Source organism: Osmia bicornis, chromosome 14, assembly GCF_907164935.1.
Source record: "Osmia bicornis bicornis chromosome 14, iOsmBic2.1, whole genome shotgun sequence".
Lineage (NCBI taxonomy): Eukaryota > Metazoa > Arthropoda > Insecta > Hymenoptera > Megachilidae > Osmia > Osmia bicornis.
In genome coordinates, this window is record NC_060229.1 from 5,834,734 (window position 1) to 5,858,382 (window position 23,649).

Genomic DNA, 23,649 nt, shown 5'->3' on the forward strand with positions numbered 1-23,649 from the left:
ATCGACGGCTGCGAAGGAATCGGATGGCGAAAAATACGAGAAAGGGGAGGAAAGATAGCGGCGCTGACAATTGGGGCAACGGTGTGATCCGATATTGCGACGGCAACGGTGCGCCACTTCAGGGCGGATCTGGTTGGTCAATCAGCGGTGCATTGTACGTAACGAACCTCCGCACTCGGCCGAGTTTAATGCCCGTACGTGGACCTTCGCGAACGTGTGTGCGCGTGGGTTATTAAATATGACGAGAAGGAGAGCCTGGGAAGGGGGCTCGAAGGGGGGACGCGGTCTTCTCCCGGCTTCCTGAACGTCGACGTTTGACGTCGAGATTGTCGTTTAACGTTCTCCTGGCAGACCTTCGAATTCGCGCTCCTCTGCAATCTCTTATCCTTCTTCTTCTTGCTTTAATTGAGACCGCTCAGACTTTCATCGGGTTTTGTAACGAGGATGATTAGTCATCTACCAGTGTAGAGACATCGATCAAGATATAATTTTAATTACACTTTTGATTAATTCTCTGTAAGTCTGCGAGGCGTATTAAGAAATAATTTTTTCACGCACACAGTTTCGGACAAATTCGCATTGAATTGGCGAATGAATCCCACGTGTATCTTTTCTTCGCAGTTAAATTCAACGAAAGCTTCAAAAACTTGCACATTTATACCGTCAGATAAAACCGTCTGCATCTTGCGTGCCCCGCACAAAACCATGTAAATCCGTGCTGCATTAACCATATTTATCACCATATCTTTTCTGGTGTACATGCATCTTTTCTTTGGCATGAAAAAAACCGGCGGACCAAATAAAAGTTCCCCGATTCATCGAAGAACCGCGCGGGAAACAAGTTTTCCGGGTGTACCATAGAAAAGCAGTTCCGCTTATCTTGGGGCGCAAATGAACGTTCAATACCATTCACCAGGAAGAAGCTCCATTTTTCCAAACAAAGGCAAGAAAAGGCTCCCGGTGTACCGAGATGTTTTTTTTTCACTGGTTCTTCGAGGTATCCCCGGGGTTCTTCACGGACAGGGAGAAAGATAGAGAGAGAGGAAGAGAGGGTGGTGTATGGAACGTGCATAAATTTGGACGGTAGCGTCTCATAGCTAGGCGGACGATGCTCGAGAGCGGTGAAGTGGAGCTCTTGGTAACGGCGAGCACTTATTCGCTCGCTCGCTCGCCAATCCAAATGAATTGGATAATTTGATCAGCTCGTTGCTGGCCCTTTGTTGCCTCCTGGGAACTTTGAATGGTTCGCTCTCGGCCGTCGTCCCTCTTTTTCCCTCTTTACCTCTTCGTTCCTCTTTCACCGACTGACCCCGCTCGGTTTCTCTCTTGTCTTTTCGATTCTTTCCCTTTCATTTCCCTCTGCCCTCCCGCGGCCATCTCCCGGTTCACCCCTTGCCACGCGGCGTCTCGCTCCTACCCATCGTTGGATCCCTCGATCTTCGCCTCTTTCCAGACGCTGATACCGAGCCGGGCAACCAAGAGAAGATCGTGGATGAATAAAGAAAGCACCGCTCCTCTGATTCGGGCTCCAACACCGACGCTGAATCGCGATTGGCAGTTACATCGCGCCAGGGAAAGGGACGCGGCGAACATTTCGTGGAATTAAAATAATAATTTGCCGGAAGCGCACGGTGGAAAGGGGGCGAAATCGTTTCAATGGGAAAGATCGTACGTTTCGAATCCGTGGCTCTTCTTTCATCCTGCTATCAAGGAAACACGGGGGTGGGATCAAGAAAAGGGGGTGTAAAACGCACGAATTATTCTCTGCTAATTATCGGAACGAAGACATATGATTATGGTTAATTAACTCCATCTTCATTAAATGAAGTCGAAGATAGTCGTAAGAAAAGCGACTTGTAACAAGAGAAAGAAAGGGAGGAAGATCAAAATTTTGATTTGTATTTAAGGGTGAACGAGAAAAACGGGGAAACGAACCGGTGAATATGATAATGGAGAATTCAGAATCGGCAAGAACAAGATCGGGCAACGCTTTTCAGCCAATTGATCCGAAAGATCCCTCTCCACGGTCGCGCTCCGGGATTTTAAATGCCGCAACCAACATATCCCCTCATCTCGACCCGTCCCGCTGAATAGGCCGCGCTTGCATCCTGAAAGGAATCCGCAAGATGAATCCGCGAACTCAAGACAGCCGACCCATTTAGTCGTGGAGGGAAAAAAAAAAAGAAATATCCTCGAGTCCGCAGCTATCTTGAGCCCTACATTCACGGTGGCGAGCTAACGGAGATATTATTTTTCTTCTCTTTTTCCCTCGCAGTTTCCCTGATTTCGCAACCACCGCCACCCCTCTCTTCTCCGTGGAGAATATCACTGCACGTCGAAATATTATTCGGACGATCGCTGTCTTCTCGTGGCTGGTCGACTTCTTCTTCTTCTCCTAGTTGCTCCTTCCTTCCGCTTTTTGTTCACGATCTTGCTCTTTCTCGAGCCAGGGACTTCCTTATGGCCGCCGGCTCGTAAGATCGTGGTCATACAGCCTCGAACCTTTCCAGTCGAGAAAAAAGACGTCGCAGAGAGCGATGGAGAATGGACGAGGAGAGAGGAACGAGCTGGTTCGTTGACGAATTCATCAAAAACGTTTCGTTGTAACAGTGCCGTGATTACTGGCGAACACACGTACAGAGAAAGAGAGAGAGAGAGAGGGGCTAGGAAATTAAAAAAGAAAAAAGAGGAGGAAAAATGGGAAAGAAAGGTTCTCCTATGTGGCCGGAAGGTGAGTCTCCCGGCGAAGGGAAAAGGTGGAGATGATTAAAATGAATTCTACGGAGACGCGGCCGTTTCACGGCATTTTTTCCCATAGTATTCTTCGAAAGGGATTCCGTGCTTGGCGTTCGATGATATTTCGGTCGTTTCTCCTCCCCCGCCCTACCCGTGAACGAGGATCGATCGACGAGGGAAGCCGTTCCGGGGATTGAGGAAGCGTGGATTTGTCGCGCGCCGTGGGAGCGGATCGCGGTTTCATCTTGAAACTGACGAAGAATAGCACTTGATACGTGTCTCACTACGCCATTTTCTGATGAAACGCCGGCAAGGAAACGCGAAGCGTCTCGTAACACGTGGAATTCCTTCACAGGAGGACTTCGAAAAGGGAGGAGGTTACTCAATTGTTCGAGAGTAATGGCTTTTATTGCAAAAATCGTAATCTTTCATTTATATTTTCCGGCGTTTACTCCGCAAAGAACGCACCGATCGCGATGAAACCTTTCACATTTAGTAGGAGATACAGTGAGAGGCAAAAATAAGGAGACACTGTTCAAAATAGAATACCTCGGTTAAAATTGGACTGAATAACTTGAGGCTTTTTGAGAAGCTATAAAAATTAATTCACTAAAATATGTATTTCTAATTTTTTAAAACGATGAAAATCTAATTTTAACCGAGATATTCTATTTTGAACAGTGTCTACTGACTTTTGCCTCTCACTGTATATCCGCGATGATCTCACTTGCAAAAATTTATTGTTAATAACAATTGTTATAGCAAAAACCCTATTTTTTGGTGTTACTTTGCAAGGAATCGCGATGAAACTTTTCATATTTAGTAGGAGATATATTCGCGATGATCCTACTTGTAAAAATTTATGGAATTTGTTATTGTTAATAACTATTACTATAAATGCAACATTCAGAAATTAAAGGTTTTACCGTATCAGGAAGGAAATTATAGACAGAAGTTTAACAATGTTGCCTTTCCGCTTGTCAATCAATTATGAAACACTGGACAAGTTAATAGACAGCTATTCTACGTTTCGCTATACTTAGAGAACTAATTGTAAGAAAAATAAGCAGAAACAAGGAGCAACAATTTCACTTTCAATTTCACTTTCAATTATACGTTTCACCGTGAAGTCCGAAGTAAAAACGCAACGATCCAGCTTCTCCCCCACGTCGATGGCAGAGATCACTCTGTCCCATTTCATTTCTGCTTTTTTTCCGTTCGGTACGTCGGGCAAAGCGGAGCGAAGCGTATTTCCGAGCGCAGCGGGACGTATTACCGAGCCGCTCGTCCGATAATGTGTTTCTGATTGCCGCCGCGTCTAGATTTCGCCCACGCCGTCTCTTCGACGATGTAAATCCACCTTCGCGAAATATTGCGTCCCCGGATCTGAACGCAAATATTTTCTGTTGCTTTTCAAGAATAGAAGGTCAAACGATCGTGCAAAATCGATCAAGGATCCACGCGGGGGACTTTGAGAGATCCTTCCTAATTACCCGAATAATCTCGCGACTCGAGGTCGTAAATAATTTTCCCCGCGACTCCGGTGTTTAATAATAATTATTGTTTGATACGGTTCTTTGAACGTCGGCTTATTGACGAAAGGCACGCCGTCGCTGGCACGAATTCACCGCGGGGAATAGCGTCATTATTCGACGACGCGTCGAAGCGGCCGTTTTTAATGAGATCCTACAATATTTAAGGCGAGTCCCCAGCGATTTTGCGCCATCGCGTTGTCACCGTGAAACGTGTCGCGGACGCGATCGATGCGAAAAAGTATCATCTACCCTGGAACAGACAGCTATTGTTTTTATACCGACGACGTTATAGTTTATCCAGGATAATTTTATGCTTTGAAAACTCTTGCGGTATGTTTTTGCTGAACAGAAATATTTATGTCACAAGTACGTCATCTCAGACAAAAAACGGATCAGTGGCATCGTTTCATTCCATTCGCCAGGAGATCAATACCTATAGACGAGCCCGTCTACAGGTCGGATCGATCGTTAGAGGTATGCTTGATACATATGTATGTACACGGAGGAGTATCGAAACTCGAAGAAGAATCGAGAACGCGCGATGGATAGCTGAATTATCGATTATTAATAACGCCCGTTTTCCAAAAGGAGACCCAGAAAATGTTCAATTTGAAAATTTCCATTTCTCGACGATGGATCGCCTCGTTTTTTTACGTAACGAAGAATCGTAAAGAAAAATGAAGACAGCCTATAACTAAATTTACACCAAGACTCATTTGTCTTTGACGATCCTCGCGCAACGAGGTGGATTCGCGGCGAATGTTAAAGACAAACCGCGTCGATGAAGGCGGTCAGATTAAATCGGCATTTTCGAGAGCGATCGAGTTTTCGCCGCGTGTAAATTAAATAGTCGATGATTAATGGCGCGCTAGCCGCACGTATAGTGGTCACCTACGTACGCGATTTACATCTCGACGGTTTTCAGGCTCGGCTTCGAGCAAGGTCAGAGTTCCGAGCACTCGGCAACGAATCGATTAATAACTCCTCGTCGGCTGATAGCCGCTCCGTAACGCGTACGAGTTCCTTCTTCTTCTCTATATATAGAGGCAGAAACCGAGCGAGGTTCACGAATGAACAAGGCTGCTGGAGCGAGCCGAAGATCGCTTTGATTTCGCCGCCGGAAGACCTACACCTTCGATCGCCGCGCAGGTGTTTGATGGGCCACGAACGATCCCAGCTGATTTTCCCTGATTGGCCCGCGATATTCAACACGAAACTTTCGACGTCCGATCGTTACACTTTTAACCCTCGCCATTCCTGTGTCGAGTGTCCCTCGACATCACGTTTCTTATATCAATTTCAATATCGAGGTACAATTACATTATACAATGCAATTTATAAAATAATTTTAAATGTTTAAAAAATATTTGTTATATCGCAATGCAATATTTTATTTTTAAAATTAATTAAGGAGTGCAAAGGGTTAACCCTCAGCTGGCTCCAGCCACTAAAATATTTTCTGTGAAGAAGCTATTCATTATTTTAACTTTGAAAGATTCTTAGATAATTTTAACATATTTCATAGCGAATTTTAGTAAAATTAAATACTGAATATGAAAAAAAAATGGAAAAAATGAGTTTTCACAAAAGAATTCATAACTTTTTCAAATTTTCATATAAAGAACTAAAATTTTAGTTGGACACTCTTGAGATTGAACATTTTAAAGTTCATTTAGTTAGAGAGTTGAAAAGACGAATTTCAGCGAAAAATGAAAAAAAGTAAAATTAGCTGGGGTCGTTTCATACCCCACAGTGTCAGCTAAGGGTTAACCCTCCATAACATGCAGATGAAATAGAAGTAACAGAGACACGTGATATGTTTACGTCATTTCCACTTTTGGTACACACCAATGACGTGCTTAGTACGTCATTCCGGGACAACTGGGTGAACGTTATTTATGTTTAGCCAGTCTATAATTAACGCGTTGAAATGTCCGTTTCTAGCGCGGAATACGGTAAGAGTGATTAAAAATATCAGTGTAACATTTCGTTCTCTAAATTTAACTCACCGTTAGCAGGATCCTCGGTGACCGAAATCCAGTCATTTTCATTCTGCGAACAAACGAAGAGACGACGAGTTAGCAGAGTCGATGAAAAATTCGCAAGCGATAATAAGCGAGGAAATTTCGCAAGGTTAGACCGTCCTCTCGCCGAGGATGATCCGTTAAATATCGTGTCAGGGTCCCCTGAAAGATTCATCAACGGGTGGCCAGCAGAGATCCACTTTCCTCGGTGTACCCTATTCGCAGAAGCAAACCACTCGAGCACCCTTTCGCCCCCTTTCCTACGTCCTCTCTTCTTACGTAATCCGTCTGTTAAAATATCAATCTCAACATTTCACTCTTTGCACAGCATTCCGTGCAGGGGTGGCCCCCTATCCTCACCCTCTTCTCTGTCTGGACGAGGTCATCAAAGATGCAGCAGCAATCAGCGGAGCTAGTCGAGCGGACGAGCAAGCAGAGAACTACCGACCTGGACCCCAGGGATGCACGCGGGATTTTCTTTGAGCCTCTAAATCGATCCCTACCGCGGTAGAAAAAAAAATATATTCCACCTGCAGCCCCTTCGACCATCGATTCGATCCGTCAAATTTTTATTCCTTCGAAATTTCTATGAATTATTTCAAATTCATCTACTCAAGAATAATTCAAAGTTCGTTATAAAAAAGCCTAAAGCGACGATTCGTTCACGGAGGTGGCCGTTGAAATCACTGCCTTGCTTCTCTCACCCTCGCCCCACGATCGGCCACCCCTTTCCTGACCGCGGTACGCCGCGGGGGGGTGAACTCTATTAAAAATGCAATATTCTCGTTAATCCGCGCCGGTATGTGGTACCGGCTAATTAGCGAGTACGGAGGACAGGGATGCATACGCGCACCCCCGTTGTCATGCAAATACCTCATGGTGGGCGCACGATACGCCCATTCAACCTACACTTCTGTGCGGCGCCTCGCGACCGTATGCCAGATACATTCGAATCGCGTGTTAGTAACGAAACAAATATTGCTTATCGAATATCGAATTTCAACGATGTTACGGATAGAATGATATCGGGCTATGTTTCAGATGGAATATGTTACCTAAACGAAGTGGCGCAACTTGGAAAGCTGGTACCATAAAAATTTTCAAATATAAAAGCAGAGAAGAGTCGTGGATTCTGGTTGCCTCGAGTATATTCGAAGCTCATACGCGGCGAGGGGAGGATCGCGGCAGAGGGTGAGTTATATCAATAAGCATCGAACATCCACGGAGGACGGCAGGGAGCTGTTGATTAAGGGGCGAAGCACAATGAGGAGATATCCTCCGAGAAGGGAATGCGTCTGCGATGGATCTGGCGAAGGGTCTCCCTCCGGGTCCCTCCTTCCAACAACGTCTCCCTCGTCCTGTCTCCGCTCGATCTGATCTTCAGCCCAGCAAGAGAGACTGTTAGACGCCGATTGCTGCCGATCCCGAGACGCACAATGGCCCCGTGCCTGTCATCGAACAACTTGACTGGGTCACCTTGTCGCGTGACAGAACAAGGATTCAGTTGTTCGTGCGGAAGTTGTACGACGTTCTATGGAAATCAGTGGATCCGATGTGCTTCCTTTAACCGAGATGAGGACGTGGATTACTGGGATTCAGTATCTATGATACATTTCTTTTCTTTTTATTTTCGAATTTACGATAGATGCCTCCGAGCGACGGAACGATCCAGTCAAGTTGCAGGTCCCTAAATTAACAGTAATGAAAATTGGTTATCAGTCGAAGCGACATCCTGCAGACCGAACAGTGTTACCAGCACTGGAGCGCGTAATATCCCATTGAGGACGAACGGACGGCGAGCACGGTACTGGGATTCGGGTGCACGGCAAGCGGATCACGTTGACACAAAGCGGCCGTAATCCGTTTATCTTCTCTCCGGGCACTCTGCGCCCACGTGTTACGCTTCGCGTTATTCGAGGATGGCCCTACCGTCAGCCGGCCCTCCCCTTTCGTCCCGAACCCACCCGGCCACCCACCGCCTGCGCACCCTTTCGCACCCTCGCCGTTCTCGTTCGCTACTCTGTCACACGGGCGACCAGGTTCTGTACGCCGAACAGCCGTCGATACCAGTCGCCGATCCGGCTCGAGGAGATCTCATTTCGTCGGGACGTTGACACGCGTGGACGCGGTCCAAAACTCTCGCCGGTTACCAGGGAAAAAATCGAGATTTCATTGGAAAATCTGAAGCAATCGAAACGGAAGGATTTTATTTCGACAAATTGAACGTCAGCTGTCTTATATGAATACGAAGACCGTCCGACGCGTGAGAAGCACGAAATATATATTCTACCCACGCGGCTCGTGTCTCGGGCCTGTATCCTCTTCGACAGCTTTCTGAAAGGGCCACGAGGAATGTCCTTCGCGACACGTATTCCTCTTGAGTAATGACGCGGAGCCGAAGAAGGAATGCAGAAGGAGGTGTCTTTCACCGGAGATTTCATTGGTTTCGAACACAGAATCCCTCCCTCCCTCCGCCCTTCTCTGTCTCCGTTCCAGCCTGAAAACGGCTTAACGAATGACGACGAGTCGTCACGCGTTTTGTCTCGCGCCGTGGAACACATTTGTCTCGAGCCCGGATGCCGGGTGGTTTTGAATCCCGTTGGGCTCTCCTCGCGCATATATATATAACTTGCACACCGCGGATCACCTTTTCTTCCTTTCTCTCTCTTTCTCACTCTTCGCGCATCGAACAGACAGGGTATCCTTGTTACACGAGGAAGAGAGAGACCCTCTGAGTTTCTCCTTTCATCGTGGTCCTCGGGACCGCCAGGATTCGGCTTGACGCGCCGCTGAAAGACGCTGGCTGCTCACAAAGGACTCCCTAATATATTACGCTTATTAATGTCCTGTCCTCGTCTATCTTTCCGCCACCCTCCTCGCGCGTCTTCCAACGGCGCGTCGTGGAAATATCACGGTCCTTGATAAAAAGAGCAATACGTCGAGTCGGAGGGAAAGAAAGTTGACTAAGATTCGTGGAATTCTGACCTTCGATCGATGACGGGTATTTAGAATCGGTATTTTAGACCCTTCAACGGTGACTTTGGACAATGAAAGTTGCCGCGGACCAAGTAATAAAAGGGGGGGTTGAGGGTGCGAGGAGAAACCGAGCCCGAATTCGTCCAGGATCCTTGCAGATTGGTCCATTCAGCTAGGGAGAAAATAAAAAAATTGGTGGCTCGGTGGCGTGGCCCATTCGATTTCTCGAATCGCGCGTTTCTCTTCTCGGCGCGCGTTGTTCCCGATTAATTGGACGACCGAATTGTTGTTTCGTTCACCGTTGAATGGCTCGGCTCGATTTTTTTTTCCTCCGTCCGCGTTCGCCTCTGTGTGTGGTGTTTGTTTTTTAAGTACCTACACGGCGTCGTGTGTCTGCGCTGGCTATATATTTTTCTTCTTTCTTCCTTTTTTTTTCTTTTTTTTTTATTCGCTTTAGCGTGTTTTTCACCCCTTCCGGGCCACTCTCTCGACGAAATTTCGCCAGGACCAGCCAACCAGCCAGCCCAACCGGCGCGCGGTTCAGCCCAGCCCAGGCAGCAACCAGCCGAGCTGGGTGAAATCTTTTATCGTTCAACGTAAGAGCGACTGGGCACTCTCTCTCTCGAAATTTCTCCTTTCTCTCCATTCTTTACCTTTTTCTTCGCCCTCTTTTCCACCCCCCTGGTTTCCGTGTCACCACGTGGATTTTCGTGCGGGCCAACGCATAATGCATAAAAGTCGGGGGGCTCATTCAGACCATGGAAGTCGCTCGAATTTTAAACAAACGCCTCGACCTCTCCCCCGCGACCCACCCACCTCACCGTCCGCCCTTACTTTCCAGGTTCCTTCGTTCTTTTCTCGTTGGTTATTTCCTGCTCGAGCACGTCTCGCCCTGCACGCGAAAATGCCGCTTAATCTTCGCGGGTTCGGTCGCTGCATTGTGTCTGAAACGCGACCATTATTTAAACCGGAACAATAACGCCGCGGATGATTTTCATGCGTGCCCGCGCCGCTTTTAATCCCTCCTTCCGCGTACACCTTCGATTTTTCTACAAACGAAATAATTCGAATCGTCGATTAATCCGATTCGAAAGCGTCTGTCGCTTAAACGGAAACGCACAATGCTCGTCGCTGGTGAAAGAGGCTGTACAGGAAGGAAAGAAACGACTTATTTACCGGTGACGAGGAGGAGGAGGAGAACAACGCGAGCGTAGGTAAATGGAGAAGGAAACGAGTCGCGCAGAAATCGTGAAAAAATCTAAAAACCTGGAACCACCGACAGGGAGGGAGGGGGTGAATGAGTCCGGAGACGACGCGAGACCGTAAAGGTGGTGGCTAAGCAGAGCTAATCTCGCCAACCTGGTCTCTGTTCCTCTCCTCTTTCTCTCTGTCTCTTGAGTTACGCTGGGTGCCGTTGTATGGGTGTATTTGTTTCGCGGTATGGTGCACCATGGATAACAATGGCGGCTCGGATCGAGTCGGCGGCCTTTTTGAAGGCAGGTGCCCCCTCCTTTTTTTCTTCCTCCAAGACCGGCTTTCTTTCTTTTTCCACGACCACCCTCTCGGTGTTTCTTCTCTCCCTGCTGCCGCTCCTGCACCCTCTCGTCTTCTCATTTCTCTCCATCGCTGTCCTTTCATCTTCGTCTCTCGCCAGGAGATTTCGCTAATAAGCAACACTGGCAGCGCTTAGCCCCGAAAAACCGGGTACGATTATCGATTTATCTGCCGGCAGCCTTTCCGTCAGCTTACGCTCGAAACAGGACGATCTGCTGGGAAGGATTTAAGAACCTGCGTGTTTGACCATCGCTCCTGACGGTGCTAATCGACCGGTGATTTTTCCAGCTGCGTCGATGCTCGCTGGTGCTAATTAGTCTCGTTACAGGCACAAAGAATCGGCTTCTAAGGTCCCGCAGGTTTCAATAGAAAATTGATCGAGATCGAGCTGCGCGGCGAATCGTTTCCGGGATGAGATTCAATCTTAATTTCTGCTTTTCAGAGCCGAGGAAGCTGTAAAGTTAACTTCGCGTTTGCACTTGGGAATCTTTGAAGAATCGAAGTTTCAGAGCAGAGGACCCAAAAAGTCCCTTTTCGGAACGAGAAGACGATCCTCAGGGAGCGTGGGTCGTGGACTGTGGTCGGTCCTCCCACGCATGAGATCACGCATGCGTCGGGCCTCCCTTAAAACAATGCGCCGACCAATCTCGTAAGGTAAAGAGCCTCTTGTCCCATTGGCTCGTTCCTTCAAGTGGATCTTTTTTCGACACGACCACCATTTCACGCTCCCTGATCCCATGGAGTCCCATATGCTCGAGGAATTCGGCTTCTTTGCTCGTTCTTGAAGTTTCTTTTCCCAATCGCAATTCTTCCGATTATTGTCCGATCAAATTCTGATATGTTTGGAGGATGAATACAGCGACGTGTATCGCAGGGTCCATTTGGAAGGGAGAATCAATCGATATCTTCGGGGTCGAACGATGAATTTTAATTTCTCCCCCTTACTTCCTCCATTCAGAATACATAAACAGCGGTGTTTGTTGTTCCTGGTAATGGAAGGCTTGATTGCTTCGGCGAACGTGAAAAATTTACGAGAGTGCCATTTTTGACACCTTTTCTCGTGGTCTTTGTTGTTTCATAGAAAATTCCAGCTGGAAACCACCCCGATTCACAAGCAATTTAAATTTCTTCTTTATTTTTCAATCGCAGGGTTTGCTATTGGTTAACTTGGAAAAATGAATTTTCGATTCCCGAGAGAAATACGAAATTAAGCGCAAGACTCTGAATCATCGAGGACGAAGAAGTTGGAAGGGAGAAGAGACGAGGAGGTACAAGTGGAGGTTCCCCTCTGCGAAACGTTTTACCGAAGGTAATGGCCGTGCCGGAAGCGAGATGACGCGTGACCCCAGACGGATGCATTAGACGCACTTCCGGCGGAGCGACGCCCGGCGCCCTCGTTCGTCCGTGAAACCCGTCCGTTGCATCCTTTCTAACGCGTTGTTCTCGACGTTCGATTCCGAAATCTCGTCAATTTTTCGATCGAAAAAATAATCTTTCGTCGGCGGAAAAAACAGCCGATTAAAATGAAATGGAATCGAACGTTAGCAGCGAATAGCTTTCTCGTCTTCTTGCGACGAGCAATTTCCCAAACTGTCACACAAGGTAGACCATAGAATCCAAAGTTTCCCGATGAATCCCGAGGAGCCGTGGTTTCCCGGTGTCGTCCGCGCAACACGCGCTTCGCAGTCTAAGCGGCTGTCGACGCGAATTCTTGCACGACGCGGCAGGACGCTTTGTTCGACAACTAGCTGCAGGCGACGCTATCGAAAGACGGCTTCTGCACGCCAGAATCGATCCTCTCCCTCTCATCCTCCTTTTTCATCCTCTTCCCTGTTCGTCCGCGACCGCTCATCCTACGGGAGAGGAAATGAAATCCCATCCGGCACGCGATTCCCGCGACGTTTGTCCCGTTATTAGATCAACGTTACTCCGAGAGTCTGCCGCCTCGAAAGAGAGAGGAGAGAGAGAGTGTGTACTCTAACCGTGGCCGTGGAATACGTCTTTCGCATTTCAAAGCGTACCCGCCTTCCGGCCGATACTTCCTGCGAAAATCGCTCAGCTCCCATCGACGCTTCCACTGTAATCAATCGAGGGGGTGCGGCGCGGAGGAACGACTCGTCGAAGCGTTCTTTTTCCCCGTCCGTGCCGTTCCAAAGCGCTGCAAACACGCTCCCAACCCCCTGCCAACCCCTCCACCTTTCAGAGAATTGGACGATCTGTTTTTATTAGCCGTCGGTGTCGTTCATTTGGTAGTCGTACTTGAGCAGATTCGTGCTACTTTTAGATTTTTAAGGGAGCTTCAAATCTTTGTGGAATTAAAAGTTCACGTTACTCGGTAATTTTGTCGCTTTTTAACACTGAACGTATCACGCGCGGTGATTAAAAATGACTGTTTTTTAAATATTTATGTGGGAAACGTACAATCAAGAATCCTATAATTTGTAACAAAAATGTAGTGGAAAAGAATCAAATAAATATTATTTATTTTTAAATATAAGAAAATATTTTGTTCACTATATTTTTGTAGAAAAATTAAAGTCAGTTTAATTGTTTATAATTTTCAGTCTATATTAAGGACTATTGCTTACCTATATAGGGTGTCTCAATATTGAGGGTACAACCGTGCAGGGGATGATTCTACAGGAGAAAATGAGTCAAAAATGATATAAAATTTTTTCATTTGAAGCTTTCTTTTGCAAGTACTTAATTGTCATAATTGAATGAATATCTATAGAAATCATATATCGTAGGCGGAGAACAAAAAGTAATAATTAATTAATAAATTAATTAACACATAATTGCTGTTCGCTTCTTCGCGTCTCGCCACAAACTGCAGTCTTTTATAAAAACAACGAGTAACAATTCTCGCTTGTTCTTTTCACAAAAAAGATGGGGGTGGTTGTTATGCTCGACACCTACATAGATTCATAAGTAATAATAAATTATGTAATTTTTAAGATTTATTTCATTAATGTATTGTAGAAATTGTGAGTCACTGTACTGCATACACACCTGTGTTTTTCAAAAGTGTGTTTGTACTGGGAGAAAATTCAAAGCCGATTTTCTCGAAAACAAAGCCTCAAATGAAAACAATTTCGATTTATCTTCTCATGTAGAATCACCACCCATCACGATTGTACCATCAATACCGGGACACCCAGTGCATAGAAAGTCTTATTTATTCGTCGATGAATTTTCGAAAAAAGAAGAATCCATCGGATCGATTGGCAACCTGGAGAACGATTGTCGCGACCGAGAAACCGCCCTGGAACGTCGGCGCGCATTTACCACCTGCATCGGGCCGAATTAATAGTTCGCTCTGCCGCGAAACCCGTAAATAATGCTGGCTGACAGCCGGAGCCGAACGTCGATGAATAACGAGCCACGGAACCTTCGACTTTGAATTTCTCTCTTTTCCTCTCGCGCGGTGCGAGCGCGAGCGGACCACACACGCGTTCCCCGCGATGTGTGCAAGACACCACCGGGCTCGTATATAATGCTTTATACGTCCACGAAACAGAGGACGGGCACGAGAGTCGAGGAGGAAAAGCGAAAAACCGCACCCGATCAGGAAAAACCGACGGGGCGGGAAGGAGGGGAGGCGAAGGAAACGGGTGAAAAGAGCGAAGAGGAAACGAGACGAGAAAACGACAGACACGCGGGCGTGTACAGCCACGTGTGTGTGTGTGTGTGTAAATGTACACGCGTGCGGGAAACAAAGCTCGTCTCCGACCGACTCCTCCACGTGAACGGCACAGCTCGATGCATCGATACCGGAAACGTCGCGATACACCATGGAAAAAATCCAAGAGAAACTTCCCTCCGCGCGCGTCGGTCAGAGATTGTGAGCGTGTACCATCGAGCGAGTGGACGGTGACGTTCGTGTCGTGAATATTTGAGGAGATACACCGTCGTTTTCTCACCCCCTTATTCCCTTTCGCGTTCTCCGCGTTACTGGACGTTATCGCCATTTTTCGACGTATATATACGGGAACGAAACTCGGTTGAAAATTCCGTGGATGTATGGTAGCTCGAAAAATCGAAGAAAGAACTTGGAAGCAGCCAAGGTTAAGTGGATACTAGAAGAGGAAAGAGGAGGGGCAGAAGAAAAGTGAATGATGAGAGTATAATGACGAGCCTTCTCCTAATTCCAGTCGTCGTTTCTCCTTCTTCCACCTCCGCGTCTTTGGTATCTTCTAAAAGAAGGCGGAAGAACTGGCGCGATGAAGAACGGAGACAAATATGAGGAGCTTCGAAGGGTAGGGAGAAACGAGAGGATCAGAATCTAGAGAAGAGAACAGGGGAAGAATCTTCTCCCTTTCCTTCTCTCCCTTCGTTCCTCTATTCTTCCTCGCTCTCGTCGGGGATTAATAACGGCCTACCATTGTTGCCATGGCAACTCTGAAAGCGTTAAAAACTCCTCGGCCCTAACCCTGATCGTTCGCTTAAACTTTCACGTCGAAAGGGTTCGAGTCACCCTTTCGAACGGTGCTCGCGATGATGACTTCCGGCCCCGACAACGCCCCCGCCCGATGACCATGATTCGAGTTCGTATAACGCGAAAATCGTAATTCGAATAAACCACGTGTTCCCGATCTCGACGCTATCGACGATGGACGATCTATCGATCAAGATTCAATGATCTCGTGGGGTGATCCCGAGACGGGTCGTGCCTGGCATAACTAGATCGCGTCAAGATAAAGTCGACTGTAAATAGAGTCCGTTGTTTGCCGGGTCACGAGGGCCCGAGAGGCAGACAGGAGAGCTGGCAAGGAAACGGTGAAACAGAAGAGGGAGATGTTAAAGGACGAAAGGAAAGTGCTGGTGGAAGGACGCGGTGCGTGAGAGTAGGACGATGTAGGAACGGGGCTGATCAATATTCATGGGCCGCTCGTGGGGTGGTTCCAGCCGAGTCAGAGGAGGGTGGATTTATGCGAATCCTTCCTTTCCGCTCGCCCTACAAGAACGAACCCTTTTTCTTTGCTACCGCGTTTCCTTTGAGCCGCGCGAAAGGAGAGAAACTGCTTCCGTTAAGGTCACCCAACGCTGACGCTCTTTCCTCCGCGTTTCTTCCTTTTTTTATTTCTTCACGCGTCGGGGGTAATTACTTTAAACGGTCGTCTGCGAGTTACTCGAAACGGAAGATCAACGTCTTTAAAAGTTCCATTAACGCGCGCGCGAAATGTCGCTTCGCGTTCGAATACGCTTCCATTGTATCGTTGCATTTCCGTTGACGTCGAATGGACGTCGAGGAACAGTAGACGAGGTCGCGCGTCTGACACGGATACCAAGATACCTTTGGGAGAAGGTCGTCGTTTATTCTTCGGGGCGGAGTTTCGCGAAAAGCCGAGGTCGTTCGGCTCCTGTTCCCAGAGAAACGTAGCTTAGCTTAACCAGCAATAACGCTAAATATCCGAAATGAAGTAGCGCTGGCTCGGTGGGATCCAGATTGGTAGACGTCGTGGAAGGCGAACGTATCCGTTCCGACGCGAGGGTAAACGAGGCGACGAGCGCGTGCAAGCGAGAGAAAGCGTGCATCCCACAGACGTATGCGCACACGTGCATCGGAGTGAACGTAGGCGAGTCCGTACGAGGAAGGTAGTTCAGTTCCGGTCCGGGCCATTAGTTGATGAGCTACCTCGTTTCCATCCCCTCTCGCTAGGCTATGCTAGCTGGAAGCCACCCCTTCTAACCCGTCCGACGTACCAACCCCACACCCGCACCACCTACGGCAGGCCCTGAAAAGCTCGCGTGCCATTGTGGGATCTATTATTGCCCTCCTGGACTTACATGTTTCGATGCAACGGCAGCAAACTCAGCCAGCCAGCCAGTCAGCCAGCCAGCCAACCAGCCAACCACCCAACCAGTCAGCCAGACGAACGAACGGACGTACCGACAGACACAGAGACGGGCAAAATCCAGGCTCCCCTCGCGCTAGTCGACACACAGCTTCCTCGATTTCCAGCCATCGGACGGAGAAAGAGAAACTGTCCTCCCTTCGTCCCGTCAGCCGGTGAAATCTGGCCGTCGTGTATCGTAAAACGCGGGATCCTCGACGAAGTCGTAACACAGAACCAACCAGACGTTCGGTCCTCTTTCGTTCCTGCGGCACGGTATTCGAGGGGGATGCCGCGGTTTTCGCGGGCACGCGCTTCCCGATTTTCGTGGTTCCTCTCTCCGGCCACGTCTATCGCTGATGGGATCGTCACCTAATTGTGATGGATCCGTCGGACGCTTTCTCTCTTTGCGCTTGCTTTAGCCACACCGGGCTGCTCCATTTCGTGCTGATGCACCTTTCAACGATCAGAGAGGGTCAAGGATGGCTTTTGCGTTCGTTTTATCTATATTCTCCTTTCGGATCTATTTCCACGTAGATTTCTCAGTTTTATATTCGTAGAATTATATGAAAAAATGATGGAAACCGCTTGGTCACCGGTGGTTCTAGTCAACGGAGGATAGACGACTGAACTTTTCACGGTGGCGCACACACGATACTTTCGGTCGCCGGCGGTGCTCGAAGAAGCGATAAGCGCATAAATGCAAACACGGACGTAGCTAGCGGAGAGATGGATGCATGCCGTGGCATAAAGTCGTGGAAGAAAAGAGGAGAAAAAAAGAACGGTCTGACGGCGGAGGGAGAGAGAAAGAGGAAGCGGCAGGAAGGCATTCAGTGCATTCACGGGGAAGAACTCTGCACGAACGAGCGAGCCCGTGAATGAACCAAGTCCCGACCCGGCGAACCACCCTCTAACCACCCTACAAACCACCCTATCTCGGGCATTATCGTTATTAAACACCTCGAAGGGCTGCCGTTGTAGGATATCCTCGGAGCTTCAGGATCCTGAACTCGAACCAAACGGTCCGTTGGTGCATTTTCCTGAAAATATAACATCGTCTTCGCGAATAAAGTGGCCATAAAATAAGTGATTTTAATTATTTTGAAATTTTCTTAACAAATTTCCTCCACTTTCCTCCGCCAAGATAGCGCAAGGAAGCTGCAGGCTCGAAATCCTATCTCGCCGCTCAAGACACCGGCCATTGTTTCGAAGAAGGCCGGTCCGCTTGGCGAGCACTAAAACCAACCCCCTGAACCGTGGCATCGGCGAAACGCCGGATGATGTACTGCGCCCCCAGCCCCTTAATTACTGCCGCGTGCAAATTGGAAGGAAAAATTAATCGCAGAAATGACTTAGAGCCGTGGCTACGGGGATGGACGGCGAGGGGAGGTTAAGGGAGAGGATGGATGAGGAAGCGCACCCGAGGGTCGCACAAAGGGGATGAAAGGAAGTCCGGGGCAATTAGAATGATGCCCTTTGCACGGTCTTCCTCGCTCAACCTCTCTCCCTGCTTTCACCCCCCGCGGTACCGTCTTCCTTCTTTACACCCCCTTCGCCGGTCGGGGTAAAATCATACAGCGATCATCCTTCTACCGAGAAACGAGAAAGCGACGATTCCACGGGAACCAAGTTAACGAGAAAAGAAATCTTAACTTTATCCCTGCAAATAAAATGAGGGCGATACTTTGAAATTGTAGGATAAACGTGTTGCAAAATCGTGGAGCCGGGTTCGCAAAGTGGTGACAAGAAAGGCGAACGAGTATGGGGGTGGTGGATGGACATTTAATCTCGATTTCGGGGTCGACCGCCGATCGACGTCACCCTCGTCGTCCGGAGAAGGCCTCTGTCATATCTCCGGGGGATGATTCGACGTGACAGCTCTCCCTGGAGGGTTGCGTTTGCCCTGCCGGCAACAGCACCCCTTCCCCTTCCCATAGAGAAGGCGGCACACACCATTGCCGTAGGCGGCAATATACGTCGTGACGTCCGCGGATTCTTTGCGTGCCACCCTCCCACCCCTAACGACTACCCTTCGACGTATGAGGTTTAATGACGTATAAACTATGCGCCGGATTAGCAACGCGGTTATACCCCGGGGTAGTTTCACCCTACGAGGCGCTATAAGACGCCTCTATGGGGCTACTCGTGGCCGCGTTGATGGACAGGAATGAACCGCACCCTCGGACAGAATCTTTTTTCCATGTACCATCCCCCGTTCAACGTTTCGTCGATAACGATTGTCGCCCAGTTATCATTGAAATTAATGACGACGAACGAGAGAGGATCTCGTGGAAACGCGACGGGGACAATCGGAGAAATTCGAGCGTGACCCTTTTTTCCGAACTGTCGCTACGCCACACGCGCCCTTCTATTTCCAGATGAAAACGCGGCGTATTGTAAAGTAAAAAATTGAACGCGACAAGGCTTTTTTCTACGAAAATGGAACGGGTAGATACCGCCTGTCGGACACGCGTGCAATCTCCCGGGAAAAAACAATCAAGGTACGATGGAAAGAATTCGAAGGATATTTTTAAAAATTATTTGATTATTTTCGAGAGGTTGAAGCTGTTAAAAGACCAACAATTCAAATTTAATTTTAATAGATCATTCTATTTAATAAAATAACGATAATTCTATTTAACCTATAGCGAAGGGCTAAGGTCATCCTCCCCCGCTAGGTTAAGAAGCTGACCATGGGTCCTGTTTTAGAAAGAAAGATTCAACCAGATTCAACTCTTACACGTAACTCTATTAGTTGACTTCAGCGTGAGACAATGAACTACTTTTATTATACTTTAAAAGCAGTCGTTCTTCACCCGAAATCCAACAAAGCTATCGACGATTAGAAGAATAATTAACCGAGACTAATCACGCAGAAGTCAAAGCATGTGTCCAAGGGACAGGCAGAGGCTGGTGAAAATAGAGCGAATCGGAGGAGGGGGATAAAGAGAGGGAGGAAGAGAGAGGAAATCGGCACAAAAGGGCCCCGACAACAAAGTCAAGTGGGGCACAATGAGCCGCGGCGTGAGTGCATTGAATGCCATGGTTGTCTCGTGCAGTCACGGTCCCATGGCTCTTTACCGCTCGTCCTACTGCTCGCGTCTCATGGTGTGGTCATGGTGCGGCAACAAAGGCGTTGATTCAATAACCCGACTGTGTCATCGATATAGAAAATTGTCGAGCGGTTGCTCGATTCGTCGCTGTAGGATCATCGTCTTCCGTAAGACTTATCGCGACATTCCAACGATGATTCACCGATAAGGATTCACCTTGCGGTTATCCGACGAGATATCGCGAAATCCTTTAATCTCGAACGAGATATAAGCGGGAGTTTCGAAAACTTTCGAGGAAACGATGCGAACAAAGTTCCGCTTAGAGGTAGATCGGAAATTGGCCGGTCGCTTTACAAAATAGTTACAGTCGACGTTTGCCGGTCGTTATCAACCTGTAACTTCTGGTGCTCCTCTTTTTTTTTCAGGATTGCCAGCGCACCGTTTCCCGAAGCAACTGATAACGCCGCTATCGGCCGAGTGGGAAAGGAAAATACTTGCAAAGGCAGACGTCGACTGAAACCGTCAGGGTCTATTAACACCATTCTGCTGTCACGGTTCCCGTATAAAAGCGTCGATTCGATAATCGTCGACCGTGTCACCGATACATTAAATTACGCGCGTACGTTGTACAGGGCGCGGCGCGGTCAGATAAGTGTCGTTACACGTCGCGGGCCACGCGAGGACGGTTTCACGCTCGGGAAAATCGCGCGACTATCGCGGGGCCGATTCTTTCGCCGCGGGATCACGCGACACAGCCACCGACGTGCGCTTTCTCGATAAACGGAAAAACGTCTGTACCGGGTTTTTGTGCGGCTCAAATTCGCTAGAAGACCCGGTGAAACCCGGTTGACGTTCGTTCCTGACGCGACGACGAGTTGACGAAACGCTTCATCTTTTTTCTCTCTCTTTCCCTCTCGTTTTGTTTCGCTCGCGGCACGCTCTTTTAACGTGGAAAAAAAACCCGTCGCCGTTGGCAGCCTAGCGAGAAAATAAATTATAAAGTAACGCTTGAGGAGCGAGCGTTAAGCCCGTTCCCGCGTGAATCCGGAGTGATGGATAGAACGTCGAGATATTTCGAAAGAGCGGAAAGAGGGACGAGGAGAGCGAGAAGGAGGAGAGAGAACGAAAGGACCGATTTAGAGGATTGTCGAGAGAGATCGCCGGTCAAGCTCGACAATCCTGATAAATGAAAGAAGCAAATGCCGAATTCGGATTCCCAATAAGGGTGGTCGATGTCAAGCGACGTGGAACGGCTGGATGGAAATGAGAGGGTGGAAAAGAGAGTGGACGCAAGAGGTGGCTTTAACCCCGTGACGTCGTCGTCTGCCTCCGACGATCTCCATCTATATTCTACCCCTTCTCGACGTCCGGTCTTCCGCGTTATTTCCTGGTAGTGTCTCGTTCGTTTGGTGACGTTCAGTCCATCAAATCCCGCATTTCTTTCTCGAGCTTCCACTTCCTAGTCCTCGGTTAAAACACGAGGCTTGTTTTCCACCAGGTTTCGAAACACGAAGAAGCAAATCGTTTAGCGAATTCGACGGCTGAAAAACGTGAAATTCGACTGTCAATACTGGACAGCAGTTACAAATCCTCTAGAAAGCGTAACAACAAGAACAACAACGATAACAATAACAGCAACAACCCCGGGAACATCCGGCGGCGATCCAAAACGCATATTCGCCGCTTCCGGGCTAACTTTCCCTCCCCATTTCCCTGCCGCGTTATATCAAGCTTGGAGGGGTTGCTCGCGTTTCCGGCTACCCTATCTCTCTCTTCTACCACTATCTCCGTCTTTCTCGATGATGTCTGATTCTCTGTTTTTGCCCGCGCTCGTCTCCGTTCGGCTGGATGCAATCAATAAGACATTCGTGACGCGACGGTTATGGCTGATGGGGACGTGAGCACAGGGGCCAACGGCCAGCCCCATGAATATCTTTCGATAGATTGCACATCGGCCTCGTTCACCCCCGATGCGTCGCGATGCGTCGATCCAGCGCGAGGGATCGAGACGGGCCGAGGGTGGACGATGTGCAGCCACGCGTCCACTGCGGTTAACTTTCCTCATCCTCCTCTCTTTTTCTCTCTCTTCGTTTTCACCCTCGCCTACTCTTCCTCCCGCATATATCTTTCTTCTTTACCGCGCGCGTTATTCCGTTGCCGAGTTTATTTCATCGTTCACTCCGGCGTTCTTCATTTTTCTAACAAATTACACTGTCCAACAAATTTTAACTTTTTTTCTGTTTTCCGATTCCCACTGGGTGATTCGAATAGTGTTTTGTACGCTGATTACGAATCTGCAAACCGTTTTGCTCCTACACGTACAGTTTTTGAGAAATTTGATTTTGAAAAAAAAAACATATTTTTCAGATTTAAACCAATTTTCTGACGTAATTGTAAAAGATATTGAAATTCTATTTATACTAAAAGATTCTGTAGACTTTCCTGAATACAACGATACCTATCTTTAATACATTGTAAATGTTTAAGTATGTATAAACGATCATTGAACGCGGAGGGACCCCGATTTGGCACCAATTTTTTAGGATATTTTTCAATTTATCTGAAAAAGTAGAGGTCCAGCGCAAAATCGAATTATACCACGCGATAGAGCAGATTTTATCTTGAAAAACTACCCAGAGAAAGTTGCAACATCTATTTTTTTATCAAGCCAGAAAGCGTAATAGCTTCGCGTGACACGAAGTACCGACAGTGGCGCTCCGCGTCAGGACTTAAAGCAACAGCATTAGGCGGGACGCCGAGGAACCGTCCTGACGCGGAGCGCCACTGTTGGTACTTCGTCTCCCGCAAAGCTATTTCGCTTTCTGGCTTGATAAAAAGAATAGATGTTGCAACTTTCTCTGGGTAGTTTTTCAAGATAAAAATCTGCTCTATCGCGTGGTATAATTCGATTTTACGCTGGACCTCTACTTTTTCAGATAAATTGAAAAATATCCTAAAAAATTGGTGCCAGATCGGGGTCCCTCCGCGTTCAATGATCGTTTAAACATACTTAAACATTTACAATGTATTAAAGATAGGTATCGTTGTATTCAGGAAAGTCTACAGAATCTTTTAGTATAAATAGAATTTCAATATCTTTTATAATTACGTCAGAAAATTGGTTTAAATCTGAAAAAATGTTTTTTTTTTCAAAATCAAATTTCTCAAAAACTGTACGTGTAGGAGCAAAACGGTTTGCAGATTCGTAATCAGCGTACAAAACACTATAAGAATTACCCAGTGAGAATCGGAAAACAAATTCACTGTTGGACAGTGTTATTAACCGAGTTATATTCGAGAACTTTTCGAATATTCTTACCCTCCGAAGTCATCGCATTCTTCCACCGGCGTTTCTCGCTTTCGACCACCCCCGCGCAATCGAAGCCCGACAGCCCCGTCCGGGATTCCTTTTCCTTTTCCCGGGATTCGTCACGCGTCGAGGCGCAAAGTTGGAGGGATCGAACGACGGTGCCGCATTAATAATGCATATCTGAAGGCGTTTCAGGAAAATGCATACGAACGGCGGGAGCAGAGGAACAAGGAATCGTGGACTATTTTCCACGGACGATCCTTCAGCGATTCGAGCTTGACGCGGTCGCTGCTGCGAGCGGGCTGCACGAAATTTCTCCTCGTTAAACGGTCGAAAGCGGTTCCTCGTCGGTTGAATTACCAAACTCCTAGGCGTTTCCTTTCACCTCCTCTTCCTTCTTCTGTCACGGTGAAAAGCCTCCTCCGTGACACACACACACACACACGCGCGGTGTCCAGGGACTCGCAGAGTTTTCGGACTGATTAGCATTTTTTTTTCCCTTCTTCACGCTTCCAGCGTGACCCGATGACGCCCGTGGCCGGACAATGAGACTACTTATTTATTTAAATACCAGGCATCCTGTCCTTTCACGCGAAGATTTATGCATGCCGCCGAGCTAATTGC

At 47.8% G+C, this 23,649-nt stretch overlaps 1 protein-coding gene across 2 annotated transcripts in view; it reads right to left on the reverse strand.

Annotated features, from left to right (window-relative positions):
* The window catches only part of LOC114876834 (transcription factor Sox-2), a 239,927-nt gene that overhangs the window by 107,495 nt on the left and 108,783 nt on the right, over positions 1 to 23,649 (reverse strand). For both annotated transcript variants that reach the window (XR_006830065.1, XR_006830066.1), the window contains exon 5: positions 6,281 to 6,323. The gene's annotated coding sequence lies outside the window, so the exon portion shown is untranslated. The remainder of the gene's footprint in view (positions 1 to 6,280; positions 6,324 to 23,649) is intronic.